At 34.8% G+C, this 20,028-nt stretch overlaps 1 protein-coding gene across 1 annotated transcript in view; it reads left to right on the top strand.

The window, feature by feature from the left end:
• The first annotated feature begins 6,063 nt into the window (after window positions 1-6,063).
• LOC133520411 (protein artichoke) overlaps window positions 6,064-20,028 on the top strand; it is a 32,669-nt gene continuing 18,704 nt past the window's right edge. Inside the window, exon 1 of the mRNA XM_061854803.1 lies at window positions 6,064-6,351. The gene's annotated coding sequence lies outside the window, so the exon portion shown is untranslated. The remainder of the gene's footprint in view (window positions 6,352-20,028) is intronic.

The raw sequence follows: 20,028 nt of genomic DNA, 5'->3' as shown, positions 1-20,028 counted from the left end.
CAGGTGAAAGATTAATTGACTTCAATGAATCATTTTTGACGAGGACTGTATCGCTGTACCACCGGTTAACGCTCGGACACGGCACGGATGTATAAGATTTATTTGACTTCGGTGTACATTCAGAACAAACGACTGTAAAACAGATTTTATAACCATGCAACGCATGACTAAAAATGGACAATAGAATAAAATTCTTAAAGTGAAATCTTCGTGAGAGCATACGGCTGTAGTGAGGTATAAAACTTGAGGAGATATTTTGCATGAGTTCTCAGGCGTATTTCCTGCTTTGCCTTATTTCCCTAGGGATAAGTCAACTTATAGAGGACATAAGTTGTGCCGATATCGGGCCAGGTATACGTACACAATACAGGAATTTCATGTTTGGATATTCTTGCAAGGTCCGACCGTGTAATATTTTACTTCTGTTTCAGTGATTGCCTCTAAATATTTGACGATTCTGTTGTATAAAGATTACATTCCAGTAAATTTTGTTGGTAGATTATTTTTGTACTGTATGACCGAGCTGGATGGAGTATAACTTGTGTATTATTAAATTTTATTATAACAATGATATAACTAAGTAACCTACAAAACTTAAAATCTAAATCTAAAAATAAATAAAACTAATCTTAAAATAAATAATTAAAAATTATCCCCCTGCGGCGTTGTGCCGTAGATGCAGGCAGCATTTCCTCGTTGTATCGCAATACTTATTCTTTGTTCGAGGAAGCTGCCAGTTCTACGATCACCGGTGGCGTCTGCTATTCTTTTAGCTAAGTAATTCCTTAAATAGTGTAAACGCGTTCGGACCCCACGAGCCATTGATCTCGACATCAAAAAGTACTACCCCTATTTTTGGTCTTATTAAATTTTTCAGCCACCTCTGCCGTCGCACTTGCTTTAGCAATGATGTATTGTGATGATGTTTTCGTTATAGGACCAAGAAAATCTCACATGATTTTTAAATTTATCCGGTTTGAGTTCGATTGCGATGAGTTCGGCATCTTTAATATTTGTGGCGGTTGTAAAAACATATGATATATGTAGATGATCGCCAAGCCAAATAGCCTTTTAAAAGGTACCCTGTACACACTAAGGTACCCTACAGCCACACTTTAGTTACCCGTAATAAATATTGTGAACGAATTGTTAGTACTCTTGTACATAATACTGCTCAGCTTATAAACTGCAAATGATTGACAAACAAAATTACGTACACCAATTAATGACTTTTACTGCATCGTAGGAACAAACTTATTTGATTAACTAACATCGAAATGGCCACTCAAAGCCAATGACAACGGCTCTTGTAATCCACTTAAACGGAGCATGCAAATATGTGCCGATGCACCTTGATGGGTTCGGTCCAATGAGTGTGTTTAGGCGATCGTAACACTGACACGCCAAGCCCATTATATCAGTGTGGTACTTGGGCTACTTAGCACACAAAGCAATTAGTCGCCCTTCAATAATCACTTTGCTATATGGAGCATGTAAGATGACTAGAGGTCACCAATCATTGGCGCTTCCAAACTAATTTGGCTTGAGAGCGCGATCGCTCCTTCAAGTTCCGTCCATGTTTACTACCAGTACTATGAGTAACTAATACGAGTATATACATTACATACTATAGATCGTGTCATTTACGATGACGCGTGCCTTGATTCGTAATGTCATGTTATTAAAGGTTAGATTTGACAAATCTGCGCGTCATCGTGGATGACACGAACCATACTACCTACAACTACTACACAAAATAGTGTTCCAGCCCGTATCGAACTTTAAGAGACGTCAAAAATTTGCTAAAGATACAATTTTGATCGGATATGTCAGTGTCAAAAGTGACGTTTTTCTTTAAAGAAACGTCACATGACACTGACATAAAGGTATCCTTACCAAATTTGTGATATATCCTAAATTTCGAATCCTCCAACACCATAAAGTTAAAGTGCCTCTTTAAAGTAGGTGAATTCATATATTTACTTACTTTAAAGAGGTGCTCATTTTCTAGTTCTCACAGTCACTGAGTAAGTAAGTAAGTAAGTAAATATTCTTTATTGCACCAACAATTATACATTTTACATACATGTAAAACTACAAATGAATTTTAAAGGAAAATAGAACCAGGTAACAACAGGCGGTCTTAGTCGCGGACGAACAGACGTCGGCCTTAGGGAAAATACAATTGACTATGGAACTGTAGAAACTGTTAAAGTGTAACAGTTACATTATATAATACATTTTACAAGAAAAACAACCAGTATGTCTGATGAGCCTGTGAGAAGTGATTCATGTCCTTCGGTAACCTGAGCTAATTACTCTCTACGTCGGTCTTAGGCATTGTTCAAGGTGCTAAGCAACGTGACGTCACGCGTGAATTTCAGTTACCTACTTATAAACTTACAGTAATTAATACAAGTACGTTTCAATTCCAAGGAGGCATGTCTCACCTTTAAACTAAAGGACGCAGATATTTTGTAATATAGAGTTAAAGTTCTTTAATTTTACCAACTGCTATACATATGTAATAGTCATATAGTCAATTCACTACTACATTATTACAATTCGTGTTTAAAAATAGATGAATTTGAGATTCTTAGGTAATTGATGAAGCATACGAGTATTAATGCGGACTTTAAAATTCCTAGGTATTTCCTTTATTTTACTGGTAAAAGCAAGTTAATTTCTTTAGGTATCTATTTTTTTATACTAAGTCGGTGGCAAACAAGCATACGGCCTACCTGATGGTAAGCAGTCTCCGTGGCCTATGTACGTCTGCAACTCCATAGGAGTTACATGCGTGTTGCCGACCTTAACACTCCGCACCCTCGTTGAGCTCTGGCAACCCTACTCACCGGCAGGAATCAAACACTATGAGTAGGGTCTAGTGTTATTTGGCTGCGGTTTTCTCTAAGGTGGAGGTACTTCCTCATTTGGGCTCTGCTCTAGATCTGGAATGACATCCGGTTTTTTTTAAGGACGTACCCGGGTCCAAAGTAGTACCTATTCTATAAATTTTGACGAATGCACTGCATTAATATCCAAAATTAGGAAAGGGATCTGATATTTAAGGATGAATTTTCAATTAGATCACCGCGTTATGGTATAGTAAATCTCATAGCTTTTATTACATGCCTTTTATTACGCGAAACGAGTACAGTGGCGAACCAGAGTTCTCGGCCGCGCGCTGGCGAGTGGCGACGTGTAAACACACTATCGAGTTAGCCAAGGACTCGCCGAGATGACCCAGACAGCCACTCAGTCCCCAATCTTTTTAACCGAGTTAACAAGAAGGAGGTTATAAGTTCGTCGGGATATTTTTTATACCAACTTTAAAGAACGTTTCTTGATTTGAAAAAATCTCTTTCTTCTTTAATTTTAATTATTGGTTTCCAACCTATTGTTTTTATTTCGGGCCTAATCGACAGAAATCGGGGGAATTCATCATATATAATTCACGAGGATTTGATAAGAGTACAAAGGATTTTATCCGAAATAAAAACGTGTATAAATGTACCTAATATAAATATCTAGTTATAAATTAAAGCTACATACATACTTTCTTACTTATATACTTTAATATAAATACGCGTAAAACTTAGTTTACCTATTATCTATCAGATTCTGGAAAACACTGAAGTAATAATTAATTAGGTAAAACCGAAGTTTTAGCCAACCACGAAATTGATCACCATATTTGTGTATTCACTCGTAAATACTAATTACCAAATTACGAAACCTAATAGTAAATTTTGGTTTAGTAAAAGCATCAAAATGTCTAATAATCCATATATCCTAAATAATCACTTCAAAAAGGACTAATCACACAAATCAGAAATGAAGAATCCGATGCTGATTCTAATTTCATAGTGTGAAATTGTTATGAATTTGATGGGTTTTTGCAAATAGAACCCTTAGCATGCCCACGGATGACACGCACACAGAATGTCATTTTACTAAATTGTGCACAGTAGAAATTCCTCCTAGAGACAAATGGATCAACGACCAAATGTACGTCGAAGAGGGAAGCCATATTTGGTACACTGATGGTTCCAAGAAAGGCAGTGATGTAGGATGTGGGATCTATGGTGAGAGACCTAAGTTCAGTGCTAGCGTCAGCATGGGCACACAGGCCTCAATCTTCCAGGCAGAAGTCTACGCCATCAACAAATGTGCGGAGATTAATCTGGATAGAAACCTAAGACACCAACATATCTACATCAACTCAGACAGCCAAGCTGCTCTTCTGGCACTAGAATCCCTGGAGTCAAACTCGAAACTAGTCCAGAACTGTAAAACAAACCTAAATGCACTGGCTAACTCCAACAAAGTCATACTTAGATGGGTACCAGGGCACTCCGACATTAACGGAAACGAAGAAGCGGACGAACTTGCTAGAAAGGGCGCAGACACACCCCTGGTCGGCCCAGAACCGTTCTGTGGAATCACAAAACGGGATGCATATTCTCTGCTCAGCAACTTAGAAAAAACAAGAGCAATCGATTGGTGGAAATTCGTCAAAGGACAAGAACACTCGAAAGCTCTAATCAAAGGGTTCAACAACAAATTTGCTAAGGAGCTCTTAGAGCTCAAAAGACATAAAACCTGCGCGGTGACCAGTTTCAAATTGGGAAGAAACAAGACGCGACATGCAGGTTCTGCAAGGAATCAGAGGAGACTGCAATGCACATTCTCTGTTCCTGTGGACCACTAATGTCAAAAAGAAGTACCCACTTAGGGCGGCACGTATTGCAACCCTATGAGGTACAGAACATTACGGCCCAAAGAATCTGGAATTTCCTGGATTCAACGGGCATCAGTAATGAACTTTAAAGGGCTGTCACAATAGATCACGACCTGGTCGACGTGGCACTCAAAGGCCCGAAACCCCAATAATAATAATATGGATTTGATCTGTCACCCGTCAATAGTGACATTCCCGGACCAGAAAAGGTCACACAGCTGATAAATCAAATAGTTTCAGAACAAGAAATCAAAACAAAAATCAAGCTCATGGTTTACGCAGAAATAAAGTTCTAGTTCGCAACACCCTAAACCGGCCCGGAAGAGCTTCGCAAATAACCCATTATGGATTATGGAAATACAAGAGATGAAACAAAAACATGTACCCAAAGTGTATCAAAAGGCCACCGGCCCATTCGTAAGTCTTTATCAACCGTTTTAAATTAACGAAATGGCAAATTTCAATGGCTATCATTTATCTCCATGATTTCATACGTAGTTATGACCTTCCATGCAAAACGATTTAGGAATGAACTCGGAACAATAAGTTTGTAATTTGTTACAAATCCTATCTTTCGCATTAATTTCATGGAGTAGGGTTCATATGGTAGTTTTTTTTTTTCAACAGTGTAATAGATTATGTATTTTTGGGAATATTCAGTGGTCACAGAGAATACGATATTGATTGCATTGTACATACATAATTTTATTACAGCTTGAATATGGTTACATAATTTTAGTCGTTTGTTGACATTTGATGGTTTTATACCGTGGTCGCTTCATTGTTTAAGCATATTCAACACCAGAAAAATAAAAACGTATTCGTACGTTTACAATTCGATTTTAAGTGATTCATGTTATTTAGTTCTTTTATCAGAATTTTACTATTTTATATTTTCATGTATGTAATCATTACTCATTCAATTTGACATTTAGACCAGACTACGACAGATACGAATAGAGTTTAACGACTCTTATACGGACAAAGGCACAAGTCTGGAGTTAAGTTTGATTCAATTATTTCTAATTTTGTTACGGACTTTTTTCACAAATTTAATTGTTTTTAGAAACTGCTATACACAGTAACTTGATACTATCATAACAAGAATTATGCCTAATAGTCAGTAAATATAACAACAGAAAAAGTTGGATTTTCTAAACGGAACTACAGAAAATAAAACGCATAAGTAGTTGATGACGTCACCGCCATAAAGTGAGCAGCAACATCGGGAGCGCAACGATCAAACGAACTAATTCTGCTGAAATCGCATGCAGAATCTTCGCCCGCGTCTTACTAACGGGAACTTCAAACTAATCAGGAACAGCACTGTTCGCGTTACGCGTGTACGATGTACGTAATTTATTAGCGTTTATTCTCATATAGCGATGTGTAGGGATGTTCTACGCAGACTCCGTCGAGATGGCTGCTCCAGTGTGTTTCGGGAGCCTGGATGCGGCGGTCGCTCCCGGTCCCGACGACTCCCAACTTGCCGAGCTCTACGGTCAGTGTTTGAACGTTCCCGCTTTCACGGATTGGATACTTGGCAGCTTTGAGTGCCGGTTTGACTGTGGAAATGATAACATAAGTGCTAAATGAGTGTGCAATTGGTAAGTTTTAACAATGTAAGTTTGTTTTAAAATTAGAATTACTTACCTATAGTAGCAGTTATCTCTAATAAATGACAACTCCGATAATATTGCCACAAAAACTTATTCATATTACTAAAGAAAAATATCTCCATGTATTTCGATTTTTCCTATTGTCTTTACTGGAACTGCATCTTGAAGAAGTTAAAAACTATTATAAATTAGTTTTGTTTTTTCGTAAGTGAATTAAAAGTATAGAGTGATAGGTATCTTTTATTAAGCAGTTGATTATAGTGATTTAATATTACCGATACTAAAAAATATGAAAAGTAGCAGTAGACACTGAATTGGAGTAAAAAAGTTTTTAATAATGAATCGTTAGACTGTGTCGGTCCATTACCGGTTAAACCGCTGAATCGATTTGATGAAGAGATGAATTAATAAAGATATAATTATAAGAACAAAAAGCTAGCCAGGGTACAAACTAGTAATTTTTATGGGCTGACAAGTACGCAAAGAGTGACTGAATGAAGTGGTTTTATAGTTATGTACAGTCACGTCTGAAAATATCGGTACGGTAAGTATAAATGTGCCAAAGATATGTATTCACTACCTTAACATATGGGCAATAAAGTCGTGTAAATAAATAAATAATGTTGTTTTTGGGACTTTTTTCGTATCGATATTTTCAGACGTGACCGTACGTAGGTAAGCACTTTTTGCAGATCATCAACTACATTTTTAAATAGTTTATTTCACAGGCGTACAAGTACATAGCAATTAGCAAATAAGTATCTTATGTATATATAAGCTTATTTTGACGGCCGGTCTGGCCTAGTGGGTAGTGACCCTGCCAATGAAGCCGATGGTCCCGGGTTCAAATTCTGGTAAGGGCATTTATTTATGTGATGAACAACAGATATTCAACAGATAACAGAGTTCCTGAGATGGGTGTTTTCTATGTATATAAATATTTATATATTATACATATCGCTGTCCAAGTACCTACAACACAAGCCTTAATGAGCTTACTGTGGGACTTAATGAGCTTACTGTGGGACTTAGTCAGTTTGTAATAATATCGTAAAATATTTATTTATTTAAATATCTAGAAACAACACACCTGTTTATTTAATTTTTGAAAACGGAAATGAAAACGATTTTTTTTGTTTATCTCATTTAAAATAAGCACACCTGCAATGATACTACTAAAACAAAACAAACATTTTAGGTACCGTGATGTTATTATGAGTCTAAAATAATGAATCATGAATTTAAATGAAGGATCTAAAGGTACACCCTGCTGAAAAATGCAAGGCCACTTCATGAATGAATTCCATTCATAATATATCCATGCAATTTTACAGCTCACTGTACATACATGAAATTGGGATTCTTGCGCCGAGATCCAATAGCGGTTCGACTTTTCAGGAAAATGCCAATATTAAATGGGAATCAAATTCTGAGTGGGGCCCTTGCGGGCAGGGCTTAACTTGTCAGCCAGCTTTGACTTGACGTGTGCGCGTTTATCAAGTTTCCTCAGCTCGGTTTGTGATTGCTTTCATCCTTGTCTCCATTAAACCCGGTGTGTCACGAGGACCCCGAAAGATTTTAACCACGCATGTCTGAGGCCAAAACAAGGAAAAAATGTTATATGAGCTTAGGTCAAAATCGCCATAAAAAAATCTTGTTTTCTTTTCCTTTTTTAATGTATTTGTACAAAAAGATCCAGTCACTTAAAATTACTTTTAACTTTTACAACAAAAAAAAAGCAATGTGCTATTTATCACTTTTTTCGCCTATTAATGAGGTGAATTAGAAAGACTACGTCCCATACTAGCAACATTGCCATCAAAAAAGCGTTAAGCACTAAGCAACAATAAAAATATGTTTTATTTTTCAACTGGCATTAACTCTGAAACTATGCAGATTCCAGAAAAGTTTAAAGGACATTTTAGTTTTTAAATATGATCAGGAATACACTTTTTACATCTTTCGGGTTCCTCGTAAAATACCGTGTATATTTTTCACATATATTAATTTATTTCATGAAAACAAAATGATATACAGGTTGTAAATTTGTGACCTGCAATAATTTACGATGTGAATATAAAGATCATACTGAGCAACTTTTCATATGGGGCGAACCCCGAAAGCGCGAAAAAACATTTAACCCGTAGAAAATTTCAAAGTGAGACCAGCCAAATATATGAAACAAACAATGTTTATTTCATGATTTCGGGGTTGGTCTCATTATAAAAGTTGCTCAGTATGACATACATCGTAAATTATTGCAGGTGATTAAATTTACTGTATGTAAAGAATTAAATTTAGTTTTCATACTTTACGGATTCATTATGACACAATTGTGAGAATTTAATCAATACTTTGTTTCATTGACAATCATAATTAGGTACCGTAAAACCACTGACAGACCTAACCAAGTATAAGTACCTAGCCAATTTACTGAGTTTTTCTTCCATTTATTAAAGTACTCGCTTCGTCTGAGTGGGATGATGAAAATGGTGATTGATAAAAAACCGTACAAGTGCGAGTCGCACTTGCTTACCGAGGGTTCCGTATTGTTAAGTATTTGTTTATATAGCGGCAACAGAAATACATCATCTGTGAAAATTTCGACTGTCTACCTATCACAGTTCATGAGACACAGCCTGGTGACAGACGGACAGCGGAGTCTTAGGGTCCCGTTTTACCTCTGTTTTATCTTCGGGCCTTAAACTACCTCCATACCAAATTTCGTCAAAATCGATTCAGCGGCTTAAGCGTGAGGAGGTAACACACAGAAAGATTGGCAGAGAGACATACTTTCGTATTTATAATATTGTTACGAGTAGGGATTTAAATATATAATTACTATTTTCAAATAATACTCCCACTTAAATGAAGATATTAAAATAAGAGTTTTTACTACAGAAACTTGTAAAATCCCTGAGCCGGATTATTTGTAATAAAAAAACTAATTTGATAATTTTGAGTCCTCCACTAGAATAGATTTTATTTTTATTTTTATTGGTATTCAGGATAACAACAGCCGTATATATAACTAAACATATAAATGCTTACATAGAAGAAGGCCAATGACAGTCATCCATTAAATGTAGACATCGGATCGATATTATTAAAAATAGTTTTGATATATCAAGGGCAGCAAAAAATTGACTATCATTTGGCAACAACTTGACTTGATCAAATAATTACTAAAGAGATTAAACATCTATTACTACAATTAACAAAACCGATTTCACCCCTTGTAAGTGGGTGAAACCAGATAATTAACAAAATTTCTGTAAATTATACAGTCTACTTTTCTTTACTTGAGGTAACGAATGGGGTCACGAATTTATATTTCTAACTTAAAAGAAAATAAATGGAAACGCGTATCCGATATCACCTCATCTGCTTTTATCCGATGGTCATATTACAAGCTTTTATTTTTACTTTCACCTGACCGTTGTCTGTTTGTAATCAAATCTTGCAAGTTAAATTTGATCCACTTCCCGCTTTCCGATTGAGCTGAAAATTTGCATACATATGTAAGTCGGGTGACAATGCAATATTATGGTACCATCGAGCTGATCTGATGATGAAGACAAGAGGTGGACATAGGAACTCTGTGATAAAACAACGCAACCTAATTGTGTTTAGGGTTTTTAGAATTTGCTCGATGAGTATTAGTTGCCTGTGGAAAGAAAAGTACAGTCAGCGATAAAAGCTTGTACCAAAAATGAAATTTTAGCCAAAAACTTATTTTCACAAATCAGAACTTCTGATTTTAGAAGTTATATGCAACAATATGACGGTCAAATTGAAGAACAAACATTTTAATATTTACACGTACCTACTCCCAGGCACTGTTTTGATGTAAATCCCCAATACGTACGTGAAGACAGTATGAAAATTATACCAAATACATCCATTCCACGAAGGACAATATGACCTGCCTTTTGCACACTTACTGAAGGGTCAATTACATACACACTTCCCGATAACGAGCCCGAACTCACTACCTCATAATTGTTTTCCGTTTCACGGAATTTCAGCACATCGTTAACAATATTTGAAATGTAAAAAATACTTTGTCTCTAATTGCCAAAAATGTTCAATGTTTGATATTTTTGCATATGAACCATTTTTTTACATTTCGAATATTGTAAACGATGTGCTGATATTTGGTGAAATGGAAAACTATTCTTTCTCGGGCCCGAAATCGGGTCTGATATCAGGCCTGATAAAGTGTGGATGTAATTCGCACTTGAGCCCCCGTCTGTGGCATCTAAAATTCCAGAGTGAGTCAGCGATTGTTAAAATGTGAAATAGAGGGCTAACTGGTTTTAACTTACTTTTCCCTAATAATCAAAAACTTCCACTTTCTATCGGGAAAGTCCTATTCCATCTACATCATATAAAATGACCGATTGATTTTATTTAAATGATCTGTACCAAATATTATCGAAAACAAAAGCAGCTGCCAGAGTTCTCAAATACGACAATTATGACAAAAAATTGCTTGAGAAAATATTAATGGAAAAGAATACTTTTTTTCGAAAACGATAAAGAAAGACTAACTTATCTATCTATACAAATCTAACGTATGTACATATATGTCTTATATGAAAACTCATAAAAAGAGTAGAATTATTATTTGTTAAAATTGTTTTTATTTTCATAGGTTTGTTGTTAACATTGATAATCGACGATCTAGCTGATAAGTAGACGGACAAGGAAATGACTTACAATTTTTACATTGGCCATGCGTGTAAAAATATTTTTAAATAAGATACACTAAATTTATTTATTTATTTATTTTATTTAAACTTTATTGCCTTAAATATATACAACAATGTACAAATGGCCGACTTAATGCCAAATGGCATTCTCTACCAGTCAACCATAGGGACAAACAGAGATACATAGAATTGGTGCAGAGAAAAAAAAATTGAATTAATAAAAAAAGCAAACCATACTTATAAACTACATAAATAAATAATAACAATAAACTACCACATATTACCCCTTATTATTATATTGAATTTAAGTAAATATGTATTGTCTTCGGGATATTAAGTCATCTTTTTGAGACTAGTATTGACAGAAAACAAGCAAACTACAAAGTATTACTTAGAATACAATCGTAATAGTCTACACTTAATACCTTTCAATAGCTTGATAAATAATACAATGAGTTTGGCGATAGAGACCGCTATATAAATTTAATAATCCTTGAAACTTTAGGGCAAATTGAACGGTGTTTTAGAATTTGAAAGTTGTGGAATTAAAGTGAAGCACCTCAAACAATTTATTTTATAAGTGCTTAAAGTAAACAATCGTCTAAATCCTTATCGTCTTCGTTATGGGTGAAAATCGTGTTAGTTTAAATCAACAGTACCTGGGCGACCGAGCATTGCTCGGTTATAACTATTTATTACAATAATATGGTGGTGTATAGGTGATAATCTTATCTACATTTTTTTACTACATTAATCTTGTCTAAAACAATAAAAATAAAAAAAATATATATAAACTTGAACATATAAAAAAAAAAGTTAGTCGCTGGGCGAGATTCGAACCCGTAACACTCGTTTAGCAGTCCGTGTCTTAACCCGCTGGACCAGACGGACAGTGGCCGGCAACACGAAATAAGCGACCATATTCTGCGTCGAAAGAAAAACGCATGAAAACTCGAAAACACGCGTTTTCCCAAACATAAGACTAATCTAAAACCCCCCATATACCAAATTTCAGCAAAATCGTTAGAGCCGTTTCCGAGATCCCGGAAATATATATACATATATATATACAAGAATTGCTCGTTTAAAGGTATAAGATACAGTAAATATTACAAATGCAACTTTATAAAAAATATTCCCAATGTAGTAGCTAAACGCAGCTGTCGGGCTTGGCTAATATTCGGAGGATTTTCAAATGTATCGCGGACAATTAGAAGCACCTAAATTTAAACCACCTTTTGTACTGATCAAATATTGCAAAATCACTCTCTCATCATCTTCCATACTATCAACAACCAACCACTTTCTACATTTAAACCCTTGTAACCAGTACATTGGGAAATTAAAACATTTCACTAAGAATCGAAGTTTTTTTTGAGTCGTCTAGATCCTGACCGGCACGGCGGCTACAGTAAATAATCGGGCGAAAAACTATTAACTATTTTGCTGAGGTATGGTTCATTGACCTGAAGGCCTCTCCTTTTCTTGGCACGTTTTCCTGACGAATGTAACTGCCAGTCTCGTAATAAATAGTTGCTAGTCATCACGAGTTCTTCTCGGTCTGATTGCTTCGGTGACCATCAGGATGAAGCCCATTTTCGGCTCCCGACCTCCTTTTTTGATTTCTTCGGAGCTAGTTTTGTTCAGATGAATTATTTAACCAAACTTTAGCATTGTAGATTTCACAATATCAGTTGCAGATAATTCTGCAATGTCAATGATTCAATATCTAAAAAATGTATTGATTTGACTATAATGCCTATAACATTTCGATAACAATCATTCTTTGTGCTGTATAGTTCGTGTCATCCACGATGACGCGCACATTTGTCAAATCTAACCTTTAATAGAATGACAATACGAGTCAAGGCGCGCGTCTGCGTGAATGACACGATCTATAAGCTGTTGTAACGTGAGTTCATTACAGAAATAGTAAAATGAGCTTTTGAAAAGTTTTTTTTCATGCAACATTATAGTCATCAATTTTTTTAGATTGCTATATATTTTACACGTAAATTATTATTAAGGTCCTTTTTTCTAAATAATAATTTTAAAAGTAAGCCATTATGATAACTGTATTGTCTTAATATTATCTCTGAACGTATAGAAGTTTAGTGAAGTAGGTAGGTTTCGTCTATAAATATTTGTTTGAATTTGAAATAGGTACATTGGCTTCTGACGGCCTGATTCGAACTTTAAGATACGTCAAAAAATTCCTTAAGATACGATATGGATTGGATATGTCAGTATAAAAAAGTGGAGTTTTTGTTTGAATACGTCACTTTTGATACTGACATATCGAATCCATATCGTATATTTAGTAAATGTTCATAATTAACATACTTTTTTTTAAACTAAAGTACATAATTTTATTTTCATAAAGGGAATGGCTTAGTATTTCTCAGCTTGTTTGAAACTAAGTAATTGTCACCTGGAGTCGTCTTTACCACAACCTTAAACCCTTAATTCAAGGTAAATATTATATGTACTCGTATCGTATTCTCATTAAGCGAAATGTTAATTTCTTTGAGAAATAAAAGTTCTTTAAATATCATTATAGACAGTCCTGTAAAATTACACTCGTCCAATATAATTGTTCAACCCTAATTTCGCTAAAGCTTTTAATTGAAAAGCAGATTTAGAGCCCGGAGCGCGGTGTACAGTTGCGCGGATAAATGGCCTTCATTCGTCACTGGCCGCGATGTACGCGCGATGAGAGCTGTGTCGGGTGTCGGAACTAGGTACTAGGTACCCAATATACAAAGGGTTTTAGGAACGCGTTGCAAAAGATAAAACTTGGTATAATATTATACCAGCGGTACTATTCTGACGTAAAAGTTTTAATTAACTGGGTTTCCATTTTTATTTCATATTCGCGATTTGTTCAATTCTCGGATAACTGTTAACGAGTTTTTATTTTTTAATATTATTTATAACTATAATAGGAAATAGCATTGTTCATTTTCACTTCTTATTATCCCTATGTATAAAATCAATTAATTTATTTCTTCTTCTTTTTTATTATAATTATGGCTTCAGTCCATTGGGACTATTGCCAAAATTACTCAATTGCTCAAAGGTTAACTGGAAGAGATCCCTGAAAGGGATAAATTCGCCTTTGTACAAATGATGTGTGTTCTTTCCTGTTTTATGTTTCTTTTTGTACAATAAAGTGTTTTACTACTCCTACTACTATTTCGCAAGTATCAAGGTCTTAAGAGCTTTAAATACGACTAAAATTGTACGGTTAGTACAAGACACTGTACGGTGATTTTATCAGCTCTTGTAAAGCGATCGCTGGGAACACGTGGACTACCGGTCGTTGACTCCAAAATGGTGGTTAAACGCGTTGGGGTGGTTAAATTCTCCATTCACTGCACACTACCACATTAGTTTATTGTATAATAAGCTATCGATATTACACTTTAAATAATATGAATGAGCAAAAAACAAAGCAATTAATCACGAGGCAAGACTTATTTATAATGACAAATGAAAGATATCAAGGTGATACTGTTTATCCAGGATTTACCAAAAACTAATTAGATTTAGTAAAATAAAACCATTGATTCAAATCCTGATCAAAAATGTGCTTAATTTTTTCTTTTTATCACTTAGTTACTTACTCCGTTGGCCCAGCGACCCAAAATGAGACATCTCCTTTTGATCAATAAATATAAACAAACAAAGATCAACATTATTTCTTCGAATATGTTTATCATTTAAAAGCAAAATGAAGTATAAAATGTGCGCTTCATTTCCCAAGACGCTGGTAAGGCCAGACGCGTGTACACCACTCAGTTGATATTCTACATTCAACTCTATCACCTCGATAATAAGGGTGACAGCTAGTAACTACATATGAGAACGTGATCCCGGGCACAACACGTGCCAAATGACAGCCCGAGGGTCACCCGTCATGCCCGTATCCGCAAATAGTGAAACATGAGGTTTGATTCCTAACAGACGTAGTATTTTGTGTTATTAATAGCAAGATTTTGTTTAGACTGCGTGCATTGTTTATTTAAATTTGTTAGAGAATAATTTATTATGCACTTTCTATTTGGGCAGCTGTAGATATTTAGATGGTGTTGAAGAGATGATACCGGTAGCAATCAAAGGTTCGTCACATTCAGTGAGCGAAGTAGTTCAACTCCTCCGCGCTTTTTTTGAAGCCATATTTTTACAAAATCTAGTATTTGATTGAAGTTTCGGTCTCGGTGTTGGTAGATTTCGGTATAAAAATCATGGTTCGACCACAGGTTCGGCTTCGGCCAAAAAACTTCCGAAACTTTTGGGCACACAGAATAGATCGTAATTTTCGGTAGCGTCCGTCCAAAGTTTTGGTTTCGGCATAAAATTCATGTCAAAAGTTTGGGTTTCGAAGAAACTAGAGCAAAGCCCAACCTACGGTTTCGGAAAAATCCGGTTTTAGGCGTTTTAGGATCCTACATTCGCGCAGCCAGGCCGCGGGGGCGGCGTCTCCATCACGTAGAATACAACAAATATTATGCCTACATACGCACACAAATAAATACTACCGGTACGACAGCTGACGAGGGGCTCCGACATGGCTGAAATTATCGGAAGCACCTTCCCGATATCGGATCTCGAAAGGCACCTATGAGAAAAACAGCTTCTGCAGGAGATTGCCATATGATGATGCCCACCTTATCTGCGTTATCTATCGTTTTATACTAATAATGATTTAGGTATTAAATGAAAACAATACATGAAAACACATATTTAATAAATCTGTATCCAACACTTATTGGCGCTGCTCACCTTAGCCTTTAAAAAATTGCAGTCTCTCAAAACAGAGTAGGTAATGTATCTGTTACTTTATTAAACACAAAATTCATAAAATATTACGTTACGTAATTTTAATTATCCCTTATTACATATTTTGTATTTTACTAAGTCACAACGTCAATATTTGTAGTGCGAAGTCAAATTTCCATTATAATTATGGATTACATTTATTTCGTCTTAATATTTCACAGAATATGGTCCTACAAGATAACAGCGTCTTTGTTTAAATTCATTTCATTTAAATGTGTCTCTTAATGATTTCTTAGTTAACTCTTGTTTTTTTTTTATATTGTTTCGAATTCTCACGTGGCATTCTCATTATTTTATCCGCTTGTTTTAGTTATCAATTCAAAACCTTTCTAATCGATTTTCAACTATCGAATTAAAAAGATAAACAAATCCTGGAGTGCTGTTGTAACTATGGTATTATTAACAATTGCTAGTATTCCTAGCGATTTAAGTTCGGTCACCAGTTACGTTAACCAGACGCATTTTAATATCAATTTAATCCACGACCTATTTGATATCGAAATCAAGTGTTTAAAGAGTTTTCGATCAATTCTGTCTCAGGATGTAAATAGCAAGGAAAAATACAATGAATGCTGATGACAGCCGTCTTATCGAATCTCGATTGGGATGCCATTATCAAAATACCCTTTTCACTGTTCATGCTCGTAATGTTCGAGCGTTAAGGTTACAAACCATCTGATTAGTCGGTATCATTCTATGTCTAGCAGATCCTTTGATCACATCACACAGATCAATTTGGAAAAATAAGACTTCTTTAATTTAAGAAGAATTCATTGTACAGAGTGCTTTTTGTATTTATTTTGTTACAAAATTTTTGGGCCTAATTATTAAGAATAATTGGGTCTTTGAATGAAATTAATTTATTACTATATTATTATTAATGTATATTTTAGTGTAGGTGTAATGGGTTTGGTATATTGTAGGTGTTTATTACTTTTTATCGTGTAATTTTTTGTACTCCACTTAACTTCATTGAGTTTTTAATTTCGTGCGTGCTAAAAAGTATTTGCTTCGCTGTCGCTTTGTGTCGATAAAATCGTCTACCTATTTCATTGTCGCCTGACGGCCCGATTCGAAGAATGATTAAGACACGTTTTAGACCTTGGAAAGATCGTTAAAAGATCGAAAACTAAACGACATGTCAAAATTGACGTTTATTTTGATTCCGCTGTGATCCCAATAAGATCTATCTACGATATTTCTAACGTCAAAGTGACATTGGTTGCCCGAATCGAGCTGCTTCTGTCAATTTTACGACATAAAAAAACAATATTTAAATGAGAACTTATCTCAAAAAGAACTTATCGTTATCGTATTTCATTCTTCGAATCGGGACGTGATTTATGTTTGATCTTTGTGTTTTAGACCGGAAGAAGTCGTTTTAAGGAGAGCGTCATATTTTTTTTTATCATTGATACTTTTCACGGTTTACTTTCAACAATAATTTACAAATATGACTGACCTGGTTTGTGTAAGTCAAACCTAATTAAAGTAGATGAATTGGTGAAAGTTTAGATAACGTAATTTACCTTCCTGCAACTCAATTATGACCATCAGTAACCTGGGTCTTTTCCATGATAAAATATATATCTATACCATAACATATTTAACCAGTTCTATGTAAATATAGTACGACTACTTCTCTTCGTTATTTCCTCTTGCAAGTATTGTAATTAGTTTAATTTTAAATAAGTTATTGTAACTAGCCTTCGTAAAAATAAGATTTTAAGCTTTTTTGAAATATAATTTAACCCACCTATATGTAATCGTTTTAAAATTAAATTATGTAATTAAACCTGACAAGGTTTAGCTATCGGCAACAATTAAGGTATGGCAGCGCCACCACAAACATACGGCCCGATTTGTCAAATATTAGGTCTAGATAGGATATGAATCGGATATGTTAGTGTCAAGTCAAAGGTGACACTTTTTACACTGACATATCCGATCCATATAATAGTATCTACGAGCTAATATTTGACGTATCATATAGTACAAGTCGGGCCGTCAATATTTACACGGGAACTTTGACATAGACTAATCACTTTTGCCAATGATTGTCTTACTCGTAATACTAATTCATAGCAATTTTATTTGACGATACTGGTTTATCCCGTATTTTTTCCAACTGTGACAATTGTAAGCAACCCACCGAGCAATTTGTCTGTATAGTGACGTTATCATTTGCGTGATTTATTGCCCTACCACATGCAAAAAAGTTGTGAATGTTTTCTGGCACCGTTTTTATTATAAGGAAAATTATCCCAGGGGCACATTCTTATAGTACATTGTGCAACGAGGGGAGTAAGTGTTTTTCATCACATTTTAAGCAAAATAATTCTTTAATACGGTGAAATTACAAACATTCATCCGCCATATTGTCATTATATCGGGCCGATTCGAAGAATGAGATCCGATAACGATAAGTTCTGGTTTAGATAAGTTCTCGTATAATTGACAGAAGCAGATCGATTCGGGCAACTAATGTCACTTTGACGTTAGAAATATTGTAGATAGATCTTATTGGGATCACAGCGGAATCGAAATAAACGTCAATTTTGACATGTCGTTTAGTTATCGATCTTTTAAAGATCTTTCCAAGATCTTAAACGTGTCTTAATCATTCTTCGAATCGGGCCGTTTGACAGGTTAGGCATTGAAGGCACTGGTCTGTCCGGTATTAATTTACGTTTGAAAATTCTGCAAAAATATTTTAAATGGTTATTAAACTAATCAATAACTTATTTTAATATACTTCTTTCGTATGAATTAGGGACACAATTATAAAGCGGGAGTTATAGCTTTTTTTTATAATCCATAACTCCCGGGGGAACAATACATGCCTTTGTCTTTCTTCCAAGATATTTTTCGAACAAGTGTGATGAAAAAAATGTTTGTTGTTTGATGATTGAGGCATCAATGGGCCAATTTTTATTTGGTCGTCGAATTATTTTTTATCGTTAAGTTTGAATAAATTTTGGCTGGTTTGAAGAGCTCTTCACTTTGGGCGGAACAAATATAAAATCAAAACTTGACCCGAAAAAACATCAGTACAATATAAAAGTTGTTATAAACGTAGAACGTGTTTTACATTGTGCTTTTCACTGAGTGTTTTGTAAATCTGATTTCTCAAATTCTGTGTAACCTCTTACTATTTAGCTGAACCTAAACGTAGATAAGTACTTTTCGTGCTTCTATATAAAGATATGTTTAACATACATGGAAACTATAGGTCTAGATTAAGATAAGAAACTGTAATAATATTTTTTGTATGACCGTTTGTTTCATATTGAAATATTTAAATAAATAAATAAAAATTATATGTTTTCGTACCTCAGAGGAAGATTATTATATATACGAATTACAATGAAATTCGGCCCTAATATTACTTAACAATAAGATCTGAAAGTAGTACATTTTAGTGAAGTAATAGAAATAATAATAAACGTAATTCGGTTAGTGTATATGTAACTCATTTAAAAGTTATTTCGTTACTTTAAACAACCATGAATATAATTTAATACAGATACTGACATAAAACATACCTACTTATACCTATATACTTATACAAAACCTACCAACTCTATAAAAAATGGCATCTCTTCATTCGCCCAGATCAGTCGTAATTAATTAAAAACCAAAAAAGATCACGCAATTAGAGCGTAAATCCTATTCCCATAAGCTTCGGCCACTCAATTACGTCGTTACAACGTATACATTCAGAATATTCAGATCTCCACAAAGCTTCAAAGAAAGCTAAACAAATTATTGCCCATTGATATTAAGAAGAGAATTAATTGGCTACTCTCGGCAGTAGATTAGTGACCTGGGGCCCGGGAGAGATTTGTCAATGTAATCATCTTTTCATGCGGACTAGGGGCGATCAAGGAAATTTATTAATTGTCTTCTGAAAGGTCGTAACGCTGATAAAGATCAGTCTTGGATCTTTTATGTAAAAGGCTGTGATTTGCTATATCCATACCACAAATCTGTTGTATTTATATTGAAAGGAATGGACACATTTATTTAATACTAGTGGCATCAAACTCACACGGCCCACGGTAAAGTAAGAATTATATTTTTAAGTTACATATACATTATCACAAAT

The sequence above is a fragment of the Cydia pomonella genome, chromosome 8 (assembly GCF_033807575.1).
Source record: "Cydia pomonella isolate Wapato2018A chromosome 8, ilCydPomo1, whole genome shotgun sequence".
Taxonomy (NCBI): domain Eukaryota; kingdom Metazoa; phylum Arthropoda; class Insecta; order Lepidoptera; family Tortricidae; genus Cydia; species Cydia pomonella.
The sequence above is the reverse complement of the archived record's forward strand: the minus strand, read 5'-3'. Positions and strand labels throughout refer to the sequence as shown.